Genomic DNA, 18,055 nt, shown 5'->3' on the forward strand with positions numbered 1-18,055 from the left:
TTTGGAGTTTGAAACAATCAGCTTACAAATGAATGTTTGACTGTTGTTCATTTTGCAGTAATGAGAAATAAAATAGATTTTTTAAATATAAAACTCCTGACTTGTTTTTGTACAATTACAGTGAGTGTACAAAATATAGTGAGTGAGGCTTTGATTTTAGGAAGATGACTTAAGAGTTGGGAAGACATAGGCTTTTAGACTTAGACTGAGGGATTTGATTTCTAATTCTGTCATTTACCTTTTGTGAGACTCAGGGAGACTTCCCTGCAATTACACATGCTGTTCCTGCTTACATCATATTAGTCAGAACTGGATCACAGGGCCACATAGAGTACGGCAGGCTGGGCAATGTTTTTCTGTTCCATACTAAGCGTAAAATTGGGGTCCTGTTTTTAGGTGGAAAAAAGAGAATGGACCTGACTAGGCAACTGGCAGATTTTTTCAAACACAGTGCTTTTAGACTTTTGAGAAGAAGCAGATATGCTTAGAAGCCCTCCATCCAATGAATAACATTCGTTAACAATGGAAAGCTCCAGTGGAAAACTTCTCTGTAGAAATTAAGTTAAAGCAGAAACTTAGTTTAACTTTAGCTGTATGTAAAATGTCTGATTTATTTTTGTGTGTAGACAGATATCTGGCTTCTTGTGTGCAGCAAAAGGAACTGCTTTAACTAATATTCATTGGTGAATGATGCTGATATATTGATCTTTGAGCAACAGTTTTAAAACTTAGTTGCCTGAATAACTATTGAGGTGTTTCTTGAAAATGCACATTGGGGTTGATACATTTGATGAGGGACCTGATAGTATGCATTTAAAACAGGTTTTTAAAACTTACTTGTTTTATTTGAAAGATGGGGCTGTGTCATGGCATAGCAGGTTAAGCTGCCACCTGCCATGCTAGCATCTCATATAGGTGCCAGTTCCTGTCCTGGCTCCTCCACTTCTGATCTGGTTCCCTACCACCCATGTAGGAGACCCTGAAGAAGTTCCTGGCTCCTGGCTCCAGCTTGGGCCATCCCTGGTTGTTGCAGCCATTTGAGGAGTGAATCAGCTGATGGGAGATCTCGGTCTCTCCTTCTCTCTGTAACTCTGCCTTTCAAATAAATAAATAAAATTTTTTTTTTATAAAATCAGGCAGATCTTTCATCTGCTGATTCACTGTACAAGTGGCTGTGAGAGCTATGGCTATGGCAGGCAGAAGCTGGTAACTCAATCCAGGTCTTTCTACATGAGAGGCAGGGACTTAAGTCCTTGGGCAACCATCTTCTGATTCCTCCCCAGGGTGTGTCTTAATAGGAAGCTGGATTGCAAGTAGAAGAGTTGGTATCCAATCTAGGCATTCCAAAATGGGATGTGGGTATCCCGTGTGGTGTCTTTTTTTTTTTTTTTTTTAAGATTATTTGCTTGAAAGGCAGAGTTAGAGAGGCAGAGGCAGAGAGAGGGAGGTCTTCCAGCTGCTGGTTCGCTTCACAGATGGCCACAATGGCCGTAGCTATGCTGATCTGAAGCCAGGAGCTTCTTCCTTTCTGGGTCAGCCACATAGGTACAGGGGCCCAAGGACTTTGGCCATCCTTTACTGTTTTCCTAGGCCATAGTAGAGCTCCATCTGAAGTAGAGCAGCTGGGTCTTGACCTGGCACCCATAAGGGATGCTGGCACTGCAGGCAGTGGCTTTACCCACTATGCTACAGTGCAGGCCCTGCAGGTGGTGCCTTAACCACTGTGTCAATGTATGACCCAGGTCATATACATTTTTAACTAGCTCTCCAGGTGATTGTGATGCTAATAATAGCTTTTGCATTGTTAGAGACTGTTTTTGGAGTATTGAAAGTCACTGTTTAAGCCTCTGCTGAACCTTTTAAATGGATGGATGACTATAATTGAGTTATCCTCCATTTAAATATGGAAAGTGAAGAAAATAGGATCAGAGGTTGAATTTTTGAGCTTCAAGATTAAGTAAATGGTCATTTTGTTACTGCTGTAACAAATAACAGGAGAAATGATTTGGAATGTAGAAGATGGGATGCAGGCAATAATTTTGTTTTGGATTATATTTATTTTAAGAGGTTTGAGACATATAAGCAGAAAAATAGATTAGGTGGTAGAGAGATTTAGGAGTCCAAGCCCCTGGGGGCTTTTGTTCTTAACCAGTTGATTCCATGGAAGGAGATGAGGTTCTTCAGGAGAAAATATGTGTGGCAAGGAAATATTTATCAACATTTCTTTCTCTCTCAGCTAAGAAGAGAGTAACCTTGTATGTCTTTTCATTTTTTTTTTTTAAGATTTTATTTATTTATTTGAGAGGTAGAGTTACAGACAGTGAGAGGGAGAGAGAGAGAAAGATCTTCATTCCGTTGGTTCACTCCCTAAGATGGCCGCAGCGGCTGGAGCTGCACTGATCAGAAGCCAGGAGCCAGGAGCCAGGAGCTTCTTCCTGGTCTCCCATGTGGGTGCAGGGGTTCGAGCACTTGGGCCACCTTCTACTTTCCCTGGCCATAGTAGAGAGCTAGATTAGAAGAGGGGCAGCCGGGACTAGAACCGGAGACCATATGGGATGCCGGTGCAGCAGGCAGAGGATTAACCTACTGTGCCATGGCGCCGGCCCCGTCTTCTCACTTTTTCCCCCTTTCCTTCCTACGTGGTCTGAAAATGTAGTCCTATTTTATTTTCAGTATTTTTTTAAATTGTTTGAGAAACAGAGAAGGTGAGCTCCTCTTCTCCTGGTCACCCTCTGGTCACCCTCCAAACACGCTTAATGACTGGGACTGTATTGAAGCTGGAGCCAAGAACTCAATCCACATCTCCCACATAGGTGGCAGGAAACCAGTTACCTGAGCCATCATTTCTTCCTCCCAGGATCTACATAAGCACAAAGCAGGATATAGGAGCTGGGGCTGGGGATCAAACTCAGGTACTCTCATATAGGACACAGGCATCTTAATGTCTTAAATCTAGGCTAAACACTCACACCTGTTTTTTAATATCTTTAAGATTAGAATTTTTATGAAAGTTAAGCTAAAATATGACATTATAGTCATGTTCACACAGTGATTTAAACTTCATTGTTTTTCATTAATTTTGTTTCATCATTTACTGCCAGTCTTGCAGTGCTTAACTCATCTCTGACATCTTTATTTTAAATCTTACTTAACTTACTGTTTTCTTTTTTTTTAGATTTATTTGTTTTATTTGAAAGAGTTACACACAGAGAAGGAGAGGCAGAGAGAGAGTCTTCCATCTGCTGGTTCACTCCCCAGATGGCTGCAATGGCCGGAGCTGGGCCAATCCAAAGCCAGGAGCTTCTTGCAGATCTCTCACGCAGGTTCAGGGGCCCAAGGGCTTGGGCCATCTTCTACTGCTTTCCCAGACTATAGTAGAGAGATGGATCAGAAGTGGAGCAGCGGGACTTGAACGGGTGCCAATATGGGATGCCAGCACTGCAGGCAGCGGCTTTACTGGTTGTGCCACAGCACAGGCCCCCTGTATTACTATTTTCAGGAAGAATAACTTAGTACATTTTTTAAGACCTTTCAGATTAAAAAGAAAAAAGTTTTCTTTGACCATGATATGAACAGTATAGCTGAGTGTAGAATTCTTGGGTCCCAAAATACTGTGGACTTTTTTTTCCATTTTTATTTTAATTAATTTTAACATTTTATATGATTTGTAGATACACGTCTAGGAAGAAAATGATATTCCTCTACTCCCTTCCTGCCACATTCCTTCCTTCTACCGTTTCTTTTTTTTTTTTTTTTTAGTTTTTAAGGTAACATTTTAAATTTACATTACAATACTATAGACTTTATGGTTTTATATTATGGAGAAGTCAAAGGCCAGCCTTTATTTTCATTGTAAATGGTTGTTTCTGTTTGTGTGCACAAGAGGTTTTTCTTTACTCTGTAAATATGAACATGTGCAGCGTGGGTTTCTATCTTTTATTTTATCCTTTTTGTCTGCAAGCCAAATTTTTATTTTTATTTTTATTTTTATTTTTATTTTTATTTTTATTTTTATTTTCTAGTTATGTCAGCACATAGTTTAAATCTTTGTCCTGAGATACCATTGCATCTTATCCTTGTTTTTCTCTTTGCTTAGAGAATTTAGATTCCATGTCCCTTGACTACTTATGTGTATTTAGTTTGCTTTTGTTGTTTTTTTGACTCATGAAAGTTTTTGTGTTGTTGATTGACAGTATTGGTTTGCTTGCATTTGACTCTCTAATAGTTAACTGACTTAGCCTGTTGAGAGCTAGAGAGGAAAGCAATTGTAATGGGTTCTGCTAGGTATTTGACTTTCCTTTGGTTATTTGAAACCTCTGTGCCCAAAAACTATTTTTTAATTAATTAATTTGAAAAGCAGAGAGACAGGGAAACAGACAAATCTTCTGTTAGCTGGTTTACTTCCCAAATATCCACAAGCAAGGGGTAGGCCAGGCTGTAGCTAGGAGCCAGGAACTCAATCAGAGTCTCTGTGTGGGTGACAGGGACCCAAGTTTTTGAACCATCCCGTTGCCTCGCAGGGTTGGCATTAGCAGGAAGCTGGAATTGGGAATGGAGATGGTACCTGAATACCGATAGTTATATATAGGATATGGGCATCCAGAGTAGTGTCTTTTACACTGCCAAACTTTGTGGTCTGATTTTCCTTGCTCATTAACTGGTTAGTATGTGAAGTACCATATATTTTTGCTCATTTTTCTTCCTGATGCTGTTAGGCTTGTCCAGGCAGAATTTGTAGGGTTTTTTGTTGCTATGTTTGTGCATAATTTGGGCTTCTCCCCATAACTGCTTTCAAATACTCTTGGCATCCCACTGATGAAGGGTGTATGTCCATTCCGGCACAAAAAGACAAAGGAATCTCTAGGCTATCATTTACTTCCTGTGCATTTTTTTTTTTCAAATAAAAGTAGCTTTTAATCATACTTGTGCTCTTTTTAATAGGATCCTGTCTTTCTTGTATCTAACTGAAACTTCTCAAAACTTCTACTTGGTATTGGTAACATTCTTCCAGTTGCATATCTTCCAGAAATTGGGTAAAGCTGGTTTCTTTAATAAGACACAAACCACCCTGGTTGTAAACAAAATACTGATAATCAAAAAATGTGTTAGGGGCAGGCGTTTGGCTTACCATTGGAGACATTCACATCCCAAATTGAAATGCCTGGGAATGATAAACTGCCTCTGGCTCCTGACTCCAGTTTCCTGCTAACACAGACCAGTGGGAAGCAGCAGGTGATAGTTGAAGTGATTGGCCTCTTGCCACCCTTTTGGGAAACTTGGATTGAGTTCCTCACTCCAGCCCTGGCTTCAGCCTGGCCCAGCCCCAGCTGTTGCAGGCATTTGGGGAGTAAACCTACGGTGGGAGTCTTTGTCTATGCCTGTCTGTTTCTTGATTTCTCAAATAAGTAAAAATTCAAAAAAAAAAAAAAAATGCTTTAAGAATGTTTTAAAAGACATGTTTTTGGAAGGACCAGAAGAAATTTGAATAAAACAGGCCAAAGATTACAATTAAGAAGATGCTAAGGACTCCTGCTACTGTTTATCAATTTAAGATAAATAACCCAATAGAAAAATAAATAAAAGATATGGGTAGATAGATATACATTTAATAAAAGAGGAAATGCATAAAGCTACTGAGTATATAACGTGATATCCAACCTTAAAACATTGGTTAAGCCACCACTAGCAATGCTGACATTCTATGTTGGAATGCCTGTTTGAGTCCAGGCTTCTTCGCATCCCATTCAGCTTCTTGCTAATGAGCCTGAGAAAACAGCAGATGATGTCCTAAATACTTAGGTCCCTGCTACCCATGTGGGAGATGCAGATGTAGTTTCTGGCTCCTGACTTTGGCCTGGCCCACCCCTGGCTGTTGCTGGCATCTGGGAAGTGAACTAAGGGCATGGAAGGTATATGTCTTCCTCTCTTCTATTATTGTTATTTTTTTCCCTGCCTTTTAAATAAATAAGTATTTTAAAAGCTAGGAAAATAATAATCCAGAAGTACTATGAGAAAATATTTTTGTGTCCTTTCATTTGGTAAAATTAAGAAGTGTGACAGTATAATGGGAAAAATTTTGATTAGCAAGATATCTTAGACAATTTCAAGTTGTGCATTGTCCTTCAAAGTTGATTCAGATACATTGTAATTCAGCAGTTCTGGGACACATACCCAAGAGAAAATTTCTAGCTATCTCAGTAAACATGTATAAAGGTGTTATTAAGAGCACAGTGTATAATAGCAAAACCTGGGGACATGGAATGTCCATCAGTAGGAAAATGACCAAATATACTCTTGCTATAAAAATACAATAGAATGAGTTATAGCTTCATGCTCTAGCTTCATGGGTGAGTCATTTTTTCTTTCCAAAGATTTATTTACTTATATGAAAGTCAGAGTTACACAGAGAGAGGAGAGGCAGAGAGAGAGAGAGAGAGAGAGGTCTTCCATCCGATGGTTCACTCCCCAGTTGGCTGCAATGGCCAGAGCTGCGCGATCCAAAGCTAGGAGCTTCTTCTGGGTCTCCCACTTGAGTACAGGGGCCCAAGGACTTGGGCCATCTTCTACTGCTTTCCCAGGCCACAGCAGAGAGCTGGATTGGAAATGGAGCAGCTGGTTCTCAAACCCGTGCCCATATGGATGCCAGCGCTACAGGCCAGGGTGTTAACCTGCTGTGCCACAGTGCCAGCCCTGGGTGAGTCATTTTTAAATCTTATTTGAAATAATTTAAAACTTGGTGGAGGAATATGTAGTACAATTACATTTTATTCAGATTGATCTATTGTAATATTCTTCCTCAGTTGTTTCAATTTTTGAAGCACTAGAGAAATTCCATTTAAAATGGCTCTTTTCCCACAAAACTACAGCACATAACTCCTAAGAATGAGGATATTTTCTTTATAGTATTATTGCAGTTGATCTAAAATCCTTTACTTACTTTTCTCTCCTATGGTAGTGAATCCAAGCTATTAGCAGGTAAAGGACCTAGATGAGTCAGACAATTTTTAATAATATCATTAGAAGGTTTATACTAATCTGACTTAAAATTTTTGCCTTCCCCAAGTTTGGGAGGGTGTCCCCCCCCCCTTTTAAATTTATTTTTATTTGATAAGAAGAGAGATCATCCATTCACTGACTCATTGTCCAAATGCCTGCAGCAGCCAGTTTGGTCCAGGCAAAGCTGGAAGCCAGGAAACTTATTCCAGCTTTCTGTGTTTGTGGCAGGTACCTAAGCAGTTGAGCCATCAGGTGCTACTTCCTGTGTGCACACTAACAGGAAGCTAGAATCAGAAGTGGGACTGGGACTTGAACTTAGGCCCCTGATAACGGGATTTGGCTTCTCAATTGCTGTGCTAAGTGCCCACCCCTTACCATGCTTTTGCATTTTGTAGTTGAGTATTTTGCATTTATGCCTGTTGTTATTGTAACTTTCTTTCATTACTCTTCTATCTTCATGTTTTTCTTTAAATTCCTGATTTTGTTTATGATAACAGACTGAGATTTAAAAAGGTTTTCTAGGTCAGGCATTTAGTGGTTGAATGTTGCTTGAAATGCTTGTATGCCATATATCAGTGTCTGGGTCTGAGTTCAAGCTCCTCTGCAAATACCAACTTTCTGATAAACGTGTATCTTGAGATACGGTAGATGATAGCTCAAGATTTAGGGTACCTGCTACCCAGGTGGGAGACCGAATTAAGTTTCTGATTCCCAGCTTCAGTCAGGTGCAGCCCTAGCTGTTTTGGGCATTTGAGGACTGAACCAGCAGATGGCAGATTTCTTTCTGCCTCTGCTTCACCACTTAAGTAAATACAGTCTTCTCATTACTGCACTTTTTTTTATTGAGTGGTTTTTTTTCTCCTGATTGTTTTGGCAGTGGGAGTTCCCCAGCTTGTCTTGCTAGTGAACAAGCCAACCTGACATATCTGCTCTGGTTATATAAAACTTAAAATGTCAAACCATCTTTTAGAAGGAGGGATATTGTTTGAAATTTAAAACTCAAGGACAAAAACCCATGACAATTGTTATTTTTATAGTTCTTCATTCTTATACTTGGACATACAGTTTTGACCTATTTGAATAAATTCAAGCTTGGTGAACAAAACAAGACTAGTACATTAAAAACTATTGAGGGAACTGGTGATAATTTGAAATGTAAAATAAAATTGTAATTCACATTGTTAGGAAGTGTTCCTATGTAAAAGGAGCAGAAAAACAAAAAGTTTTCTTAGAAATTAGAAGCATGATTACCAGTGTCAGTATTCTGTATGCAAACTGGTTAATAAAATAAATGATTATATATTAGATCCTGATAATCTGGAGTATCAAATCAAAAACATTTTCCAGTGTGGAAAAATAAGAGATGAAAATATAAAAGGAGAAAGATGTGTTGCAAAGAAAATTGGTGCATTCTAAAAGAATGTTAAAAAACAGTCAATGGAGGCCAGCGCCGCGGCTCACTAGGCTAATCCTCTGCCTTTTGGCACTGGCACACCGGGTTCTAGTCCTGGTCGGGGCGCCGGATTCTGTCCCGGTTGCCCCTCTTCCAGGCCAGCTCTCTGCTGTGGCCAGGGAGTGCAGTGGAGCATGGCCCAAGGACTTGGGCCCTGCACCCTATGGGAGACCAGGAGAAGCACCTGGCTCCTGGCTTCGGATCAGCGCGCCGCACCGGTAGCAGTGACCATTGGAGGGTGAACCAAAGGCAAAGGAAAACCTTTCTCTCTGTCTCTCTTTCACTGTCCACTCTGCCTGTCAAAAAAAAAAAAAAAAAAAAAAAAAAAAGTCAATGGGAAGAATAAAGAAAAATTTTCCAAAGCCAAATGCTAGATGATGTCAGATGAGTGGACAGCAGAGAAGTTTAAAGTTAAAAAAGAAAAAAAGTCTGAAAGGATTCATAACCAATAGACAGATCACATAAAATGGAAGGAGTATCAGACAGTTGTTAGAATTCTCTCATCTGTAATCATGGACACTCAGTTGTAGAATCTTATCTCAGTGGATGGGGTAGAATATAGAATTATGCCAGTAAAGATGAATGTCAAGTTATATCAGTAAATTTGGGGTAAACTAAAGTTCAGGTTTTTAAAAATTTAGCCACATATCCTTCATGGAAAAGTTAATTAGGGGGATATTACAATAGAATAAAAAATATAAGATAATAACATTGATAGCAGCTTTTGTTATACAAGAACAAACAACTAACTGGACCCTTTCTATGTATTTGAGTTAGGTCTTTATTATGTATAGCACCTCTAGGGACTTAACTTTTCATTGTGTATTCATTGGCAGTGTTACCTTTTGTGGGGAGCAATCCGGACTAGACTAGGTTACTCGAATTAAGACTTATTCTATGCATCTGCTCTCCCACAATATGGCGCTGGGAGAGAAGTAAACAGCTTCCGCACAGCTGCCTCCAGTTCAACTAATAAACTGTAGGACTTGCTCCTGATTGGAGGAGAGCAGCGTACTCGGCGTGTGGGCAGCCGATTTAGGATTGGCGGAGGAGGACTATAAAGGAGGAGAGAGACAGCATGCACCAGGAACATCTATGGGGAACATCTAAGGGAACCCGTGCAGCCCCCGAGAGAACCGGCCGGCGGTGTGCCGCTCCCCTGCGGAAGTGGGGAATGCGGCCAGGGGGAACTGCCCTTCCACGGAGGTGGAAGGGATAGTAGCCAACCCGGGAAGAACCAGCAGCAAACCCGGGGAGGGCCGAGCAGACAAAAGAACAGCGCAGGGTCCTGTGTCGTTCCTCCACGAAGAGGGGGAGCGACACCTTTTAAGCCTGACAAGTGAAATTGGCCCCTGGTTGGGAAACCTGACTAAATGAAGAGAGCTAAAAACAAACATTCTAGGTAAACTTCATTAATATTGGCATGTAAGCTCTTTGAGAGCAAACTTACTTTGCTCTGTGCTGAATCTCTAGCACCTCGAAAAAATGCTTTTTAAGTAAACATTTGTTGAATGATTAAGCGCTTTGAAGAACCAGTTTCCTTTCATGAAGTTCAAATGTCATAGAACTATTTAATTGCAATACTATGTAGTTGATCATTCAAGATAAATGCTATTGGTTTTTCCATTTACAGAATTAGACAATAGTACAAAAGATTATAATTCTTTTTTACAATAGCATATTAGGAGATGGAGGTGGCACGAAAGGTTTGAAGAAGGTAACTAACTTATTTTCTCATCTTTCTGAAAGTAATAAATTATATATCAAGGAGTAGTGTGTGCCCTAAGCATACTATATAGTCATAAGCAAAGTGATTGCAGGAACTAAAATTAGTACTGGTGTAGAGGAGTGTCACATAGTATATTCACTGTGGTAAGTTATAAACAATAGGAATTAAGTGTGAATTGATAAATTAGGAAGTTTTTGTGTTAGTATGCTATTTAATGATATATTGACAGCTTGTCAAAGTTATTTAAAATAAAGGATAAAAATCTTAACTTTTTTTCAACTGAAATTACTTGATGGAATGCTTGCATTGAAAATAAAAGAAGAAAGCAAAGCACTAATGTGTTTTTGAATGTTTTGTCCAGTATAAATTCAGTAATCTACATAGTAGTAGAATGTGTTTTGACTCTTTACATAATTCTTTTTTTGAAATTTTCCATTGTATTACATGTGAGTCATTTATATTCTACTGTAATCTCCTTCTTGTAAATCCTTATTGATCAAGAAATAATCAGAGGTGGTATTTTCAATTTAATAAGCTCTTTTATTTGTGTGTGATTTTCAGTTGTCTGTAACATTGAGATGAACTTCTGAAACATCACATTTATTTTTTCCCCTAAAAAGAAATGGAGCTCTGTACTTGTACAGAGATAAGAGATAATTATAAAAATTCCTATTTTGTAGTTTTAAAAGTTTATTTGAAGGGCAGAGACAGACAAGACATCTTCCATCTGCTGGCTCACTCCCCAAATGATCACCACAGGCAGATCATGGCCAGGTGGAAACCAAGTGCCCAGAATTCAATCCAGATCTCCCACATGGGTGGCAGGGACTCAGGTATTTGAGCCCTCATCTGCTGCATTTCCATGGTGTGCATTCCCAGGAAACTGGATTGGAAACAGAGCAAGGACTTGAACCAGGCATTTCGATTTAGAATGCCAGTGTTCCACACAGTGTCTTAACCACTGTGACAAGTTCTTGCCCCAAATAGTTTTAGTTTCAGACTCTTAATGTATTTTAGTCATATATGCTATTAATATGTTATTGTGTATTTCCAGACACTAAATTTTAGTGCCTGCTAAGATTTTTTTTATATTTGGAATAATTTTGATTCTAAAATGAGATATTTTAGATATGTCTCAAAGTACACAGGTTTGTGTTAACATGTTAAGAAATTACTTTTTTAAAAAATTATATAAAGATTTACTCATTTATTTGAAAGAGTTACAGAGGAGATCTTCCCTCTGCTGCTTCACTCCCCAAATGGCCACAGTGGCCCAAGGGTGGGCCAAGCTGAAGCCAGGAGCTAGGAGCTTCATCCGATTCTGTTGTGTGGGTGCAAGGGCTTAAAGACTTGGATCATCTTTTGCTGCTTATAAGAAATTACTTTATAGTATTTTTACATGTGACAACCATAAGCACTTCCCTGACAGTTCTACACTTAATAATGTAGGTTGGAGTCTTTTTGATTACTCTTTGGTAAACTTTTCTATGATTGTAGTTCCCTGTTCCTGTGTGAATTGATGATTAATAGAAACAAATTCAGTAAATAGTCAAGGAGAATTTTTATTGTAGTAATACTTTATTCTAAACTTCTTAAATGTTCTTTATGAAGCAGAGCTGGGAAAGGAGGTGCTTTGATTATTAGCATTTTATGGTACTGAATAGCTTTTTGTGCAGATTGTTAGTAATGACTGTGTTATGTTTCAGTGTTAATGAATTTTTAGTAAATGATCTATGTATAGTTTTTCAGGTGAATCACAAGTCTTTAGGAGCTGTTTCTTCTGTGCCGTCATTGAGAATAGGCATTATTGAAAATAATTTTTCTTGATCCTTTTCTTCAACAAATACATAATGACCTAAGAAACATATAAGGGTGTTTAAGTTATGGAAAGTGGAATTAAAAGATGTTTATTTTGGTGTAAGAAATTTTGAAATCCATGCATTGTTTTTCTCTTAATACACATTTAACATGAAATTTTTGAAGACCCTTATATGCATATGTTTCAAAATTTTTGTGCACCAGAGTGCCTTTTACTTACCTTTTACATTTTTAAAACGACTCTTGTACTTAACTATATGAATGTGAAGTATTGTAAGTTCAGAATGTAATTTAACACAGAATTCTTAATTTTATTTTAAAGTATGACAAATTCTTAATTTAAAATAAATATGTCCAGGAAAAGGTAATACTGTTTCATGAAAAGAGAGTTGTAGCTCTTTGAGATAAAGCTCATTCTTCTTTAGGGTGGATTGAGCCTATCTGACTTTACCTGTTCCTTGGAGTGGTTTCAACCTTTTTTTCATTTATAGATATCTCTTGGGTATTTTAACGTAATCACATGGGTATTGGTGAAGTTAGAAAAGGATTTCCTGACAGTTCTGGATTTATGCTAACGTTAAGTAGTCAAGGACTTGCTCTTGGAGTCACATGCATATAGATAATATTCAGTCTATACCTTTTGCTGTCTTCAACATTTTCCAAAAACTCAGTGGCTTAAAACACACATTTTACAATTTCTTTCTGTTAGGAATCTGGGCACAGCTTAGCCTAGTCTTCAGTCCTCTCTTCAGTCCTCTCAAAAAGCTGTAGTTCATGTGAAAGCTGGCTGGTTGAAGTCTCTTTTGAAGAGTTCATTGGTGAAGTATCTGCTGGCTGAATTCAGTTCCTCAAGAGTTGTTGGACCTAGAGCTTCAGTTCTTGTTAGCTACTTGTTCCTGAGAGTGAGCAAACTAAGGGCAGTAGAGTGGTTGAGGAGTAAGCTGAGAAGTTGACTAACAGAATGGGTATCATGGGGTCCTTCTATATGTAACTTCATCACAAATGGGACAGCCTATCACTTGGCTGAATTCCTTTTTCTTTTTTCTTTTAATTGGTACATTAACAATTGTACATTTTTTATGGGATACAGTATAACATTTTGGTGCATGTGTAGATTGTATAATGTTCAAGTTAGGGTAACTAGATCTCCTCAAACATTTATCATTTCTTTATAGTGAAAATATTTAAAATCCTTTCTTCTAACACACACACATGTGTGTGTATATGTGTTGTTATTATGTGTAGTCACCCTAGTGTACAATAGAATGCTGGAACTATTTTCTCCTGTCTAGTCGTAATTTAATACCTATTAGTTAGTCTTTCTTCTCCGTCCTTCTCCCCAGCCTCTGCTAACTACCTTGCTTAGGAAAGACCTGAGAAGTCTCTGGGGAATTATGTTAATTAGAAGCAAGCCATTCATTAAGTGTAGGGCAGGGGATTATACAAAGGAATGAATGCCAAAAGGCAGAGACTGTTGGGAACCATATTAGAAACTGTCTGCCAACTTCAAAAGATTTCATAGATGTATTGTGTGGTTATCAAAGTGTGGTAATTGGCTTGAATTAGTAATGTTCTGGGTAATATTTTTATGATTTATGATTATCAGATCTTCAGATTTTTATTTGTAAACTCATTTGTAAACTTATTTATTTGTAAACTTACTTAATTTTTATAAATTTCATCTTTATTCCTAGTGGATATAAGTTTGATTGGGAACATTAGGCAGTCAAGGTAAGTTTTGAGATGGTTGTTGAGTTGTATATAGAATTTCATAGTTAAGCTAAGAATGGCATTCAGAGCTGAGGGTACTATATAGTCAAATAACCTAATAAAGTCAACTTGTTATGAAGAATAGCACAGAAAATCAGAGATAAAGTTAGAAACATAAGTCACAAGTTGATTGCATCTTTATTCAGCAGACATTTTTGAAGATGCTTACTATGTCAGACACTAAGGGAGAGAACTCATGAAGAAAATTCTTGTCTTCAGAGCACATGCATCTGGTTATATTGAGGAATACTTTTTAAACAAAATATTAAGCAGGATAGTTACATGTTTCTTTGAATTAAAGCTATTAAGTGTCATTTTAGAAATATTTAAGCCATTTAAGAAGAGCATTATTTACTTCTTTTTTTTTTTTTTTTTTTTTTTTTTTGAGAGGCAGAGTGGACAGAGAGAGACAGAGAGAAAGGTCTTCCTTTGCCATTGGTTCATCCTCCAATGGCCGCCGCGGCCGGCATACGGCGCTGATCTGAAGGCAGGAGCCAGGTGCTTCTCCTGGTCTCCCATAGGGTGCAGGGCCCAAGCACTTGGGCCATCCTCCACTGCACTCCCTGGCCACAGCAGAGAGCTGGCCTGGAAGAGGGGCAACCGGGACCGAATCCGGCACCCTGACCGGGACTAGAACCCGGTGTGCTGGTGCCGCAAGGTGGAGGATTAGCCTAGTGAGCCGCGGCGCCGGCTGATGAGCATTATTTTCAGTTACATGTGAAATTATGTGACACTAGTAAAACCTTTTGCTGTTTTTACATTTTCTTAGTACAGGTAACATTGTATGCATAAAATTCTGTTCATTATGTGATCTGTATCTAGTAAATATTTTCTTGATGCTGTGTTAATCTTTTCATTGTAGAAAAACTCTACCAAACTTTACTAATTTTATTATACTCTTAATTTCTGAGTAAAATTGACTTGACTGTTTCTTGGCAGAAAACTGAATGGATGTTTCAACTGAAGTATCTTACTCATCTGACAAGCAATATTGGTAAAGGCTGTCTTGCATTTGAAATAATATGAAAGAATTGGAAAAATTACAAAGAACTAGGATTTGAACAGTTATTAGTGGATAATTCAACTTATTAAGGACAGTGTAGAATATAATTATTTTCACTTAATTGCAAAGAATCCAAAATCTGATATCCAAAAATAGAATTGTAAATTTTTTTTTTTTTTTTTTTAAGATTTATCTATCCATCTTCTGTCCCCAAATGGCCACAGCAGATAGATATGGGCCCAACCAAAGCCAGGAGCTAGGAACATCTTTCTGGTCTCCCACAGTGGGTGGCGAGATCCCAAACTCCCAGACATTTCCTCTTCCTGGCCAGCCGCATTAGGAGGAAGCTGGTTTGGAAGCAGAGCAGTGGGGACTGAAACCAGCACTGCGATACAGGAAGTGTCACAAGCTGTAGTTGAACCCTGTGTACCACAGTACTAGCCCCTATAATAGGTTTTAAGAGCCTTTGTTGTTGGCACTGTGGCATAGGAGGGAAAGCCACTGCCAGTGATTCTGGCATCCCATATGGGTACAAGATTAAGTCCCTGGTGCTCCACTTCCAATCCAGCTCCCTGCCAACAGCCTGGGAAAGGCAGCCGAGGCCCAAGTGTTTGGGGTCCTGGCCACCCATGTGGAACACCCGGATAAAGTTGCTGGCTCCTGGCTTCTGCAGCCATTTGGGGAGTGAACCAGGGCATGGAAGATCTTTCTCTCCTTCTCTCTCTAACTCAAATAAAGAATTTAATTTTTTTTTTTTAAATCCTTTGTTACCAGGTCTTCTGAGAATTCCATGGCATACATATTATATTCCAGTGACCCTATATTATACATATTTGAACCCTGAATATTCTTTTCTTAACTGTATTCCATCATTCATTCATCAAAGATTATTAGTAACCAACCAAAGATAAATAACCCATACTTTGTAGAATTTAGTCTTTTTGGGGTGACAGATGTTTTCTCTTGTGAGTTTTCAGTGTTGAACTCATGTACACCTTTTGTCAAATTTATCCCTATATATTTTATATTTTTTGATCAATTTCATTGGAAATACATTTTCATTAGTTTCTAATTGTTTCCTGCTAGTTTATAGAAATGGGGCTAATTTTTTATATACTCTTATATCCAGTGACATTTTCTAGTTTGGGCAGTTCTTTTTCCCCTAATATTTATGTATCATTTTTGTGTTATTGATTATTGTTTGTTTGTAAGGCGGAGTTAGAGGAGAGACAGAGATCTTTGGTTGGTTGGTTCACTTCCCAGATGGTCTGAACTGGGCCAGATTGAGCCAGAGCCAGGAAGTCTGCAATTCTATCTGGCTCTCCTACATGGGTTCCAGCGGCCCAAGCATTCTAGTAGTCTCCCTATACTTTTCCAGGCCCATTAGCAGGGTGCTGGATCAGAAATGCAATAGCCGGACTTGAACTGGACCCATGTGGATTACCTGTATCAGGCAGTCGCTTAGCCTGCTGCACCATTTTGTCCTGTCTTACAAGGTTATGACAATTCCACACTTTATTTGAACTTAACTCCTTCCCTTTTATATAATATACTTTGAATTTATTTGAGCTTCATTTGGCACAAATGAATAATTTATAGTAGACATCTATATTCTTTTGTCAAACCTGTAATGCTTTCTTATTTTATGAATATAGACTTGGGTACTAGCACCTTTTAAAGTAGATGTGTGTTATAATTATGCAGAGAGTATCAAGATTGAAAGTCTCATTAAAATGGAGATGCAAATTTCAAAAAAATTGGGAGTTGATTTCTAAAAGCATAACTTGTCATTCCCAAATAATCATCATTGTCCTTTCTCCCTGATGACTGTGTGCTTTTGAAATTGTTTTACAGTGCAGAAGTGGTTTGTTTCCCTTACATTCTTTGACTTGTGCTTTCTTTATGCTAAAGGATCCATCATGTTGTTGCAGCATAGCTTGCTAGAAGCTTATCTCAGTATTATAGCACTTTAAAGGCTCTGGACACATGTGCAGGCTTTTGAGCAGCTGGCATTTTTATCCATCTGTACAGCTCTTATTCTGTCCACTCTTCAGCATGAAATTTTGTAGTCCTGTGCAGATTTCATTCCTTTGTAATTCATTAATTCTCCTGAAGAAAATGGATTAGATATTTTAACTTCATTCATCTGTAAATTTTGTATTTCCTTGATACATACATACTGTGTTCCTTTTAAATTTAAAAATATAGTGTGATGTATTCTTTTTCTTTTACTTTTACTAAGAATTTAGGCAACACTTTCATTCTCTTTAATAAATGGCAATCATTAAGATAATACTCTAGACTGCACACTTATTTTTCACATGTCCACACTAAAGTGTTTGGTATTTGGGTGTGATATGCAAGTTACATTTCTTGGTTTTTAGTGATTATTTAAAAAACTTTTATTGAAATAATGTTAGATTTATATTAATTTTGCAAAGTTAGTGAAGTGAGTTTCTCCATATCATTTAGTTTTCCCTAACACTAACGTATATATAATTTTGTTCATTCACTGGAGCTGAGAAAGTATAATGCTGTTGACTAAATGATAGACTTTTTCCAGATTGCCCCAGTTTTCCCACTAATGTCCTTTTCTGTTTTGAGGTCCAGTATGGACACCACATTGTACCCAATATTACCATTTTTGTCTTTTTTTTTTTTTAAGATTTTATTTATTTGAGAAAGAGTTATAGACAGTGAAAGAGACAGACAAAAAGATCTTCCATCCATCCATTGTTTAACTCCCCAAATGGCAGCAATGGCCAGAGCTGGACCGATCCAAAACCAGGAGCCAGGAGCTTCCTCCTCTGGGTTTTCCATGTGGGTGCAGGGTCCTAAGCACTTGGGCCATCTCCTGCTTTCTCAGACCATAGCAGAGAACTGGATCAGAAGAGGAGCAGCTGGGACTAGAACCGGTGCCCATGTTGGGGATGGGTGCCACAGGTGGAGGATTAGCCTACTGTGCCACAGTGCTGGCCGCTTTTTTCGTGTTTTTGTTTTTAAGGTTTTATTTGTTTATTTGAGAGGTATAGAGTTACATCTGTGAGAGGGAGAGACAAAGAGAAAGGTTTAATTTTAAAAAATGTATTTGAGATGTAAACAGAGCATGCACCTCCTCCACCCTCTTACCCCTGCTAGTTCATTACCCAAATGCCAGCTTGGAGCTGAGAACTCATTCCATGTGGTAGGGACCCAAATACTTGAGCTATCACCTAATGCCTCCCATGGCCTCTATTAACAGGAAGCTGGGATAGGAAGTGGATGTCCTAATGTTGCCCACGTCTCC

At 38.4% G+C, this 18,055-nt stretch overlaps 1 protein-coding gene across 17 annotated transcripts in view; it reads left to right on the forward strand.

Moving 5' to 3' along the window:
- The window catches only part of YTHDF3 (YTH N6-methyladenosine RNA binding protein F3), a 46,624-nt gene that overhangs the window by 20,308 nt on the left and 8,261 nt on the right, over positions 1–18,055 (forward strand). The window lies entirely within an intron of this gene.

This window comes from Oryctolagus cuniculus, chromosome 6, assembly GCF_051225735.1.
Source record: "Oryctolagus cuniculus isolate XC-2025 breed Fujian yellow rabbit chromosome 6, ASM5122573v1, whole genome shotgun sequence".
NCBI lineage: Eukaryota > Metazoa > Chordata > Mammalia > Lagomorpha > Leporidae > Oryctolagus > Oryctolagus cuniculus.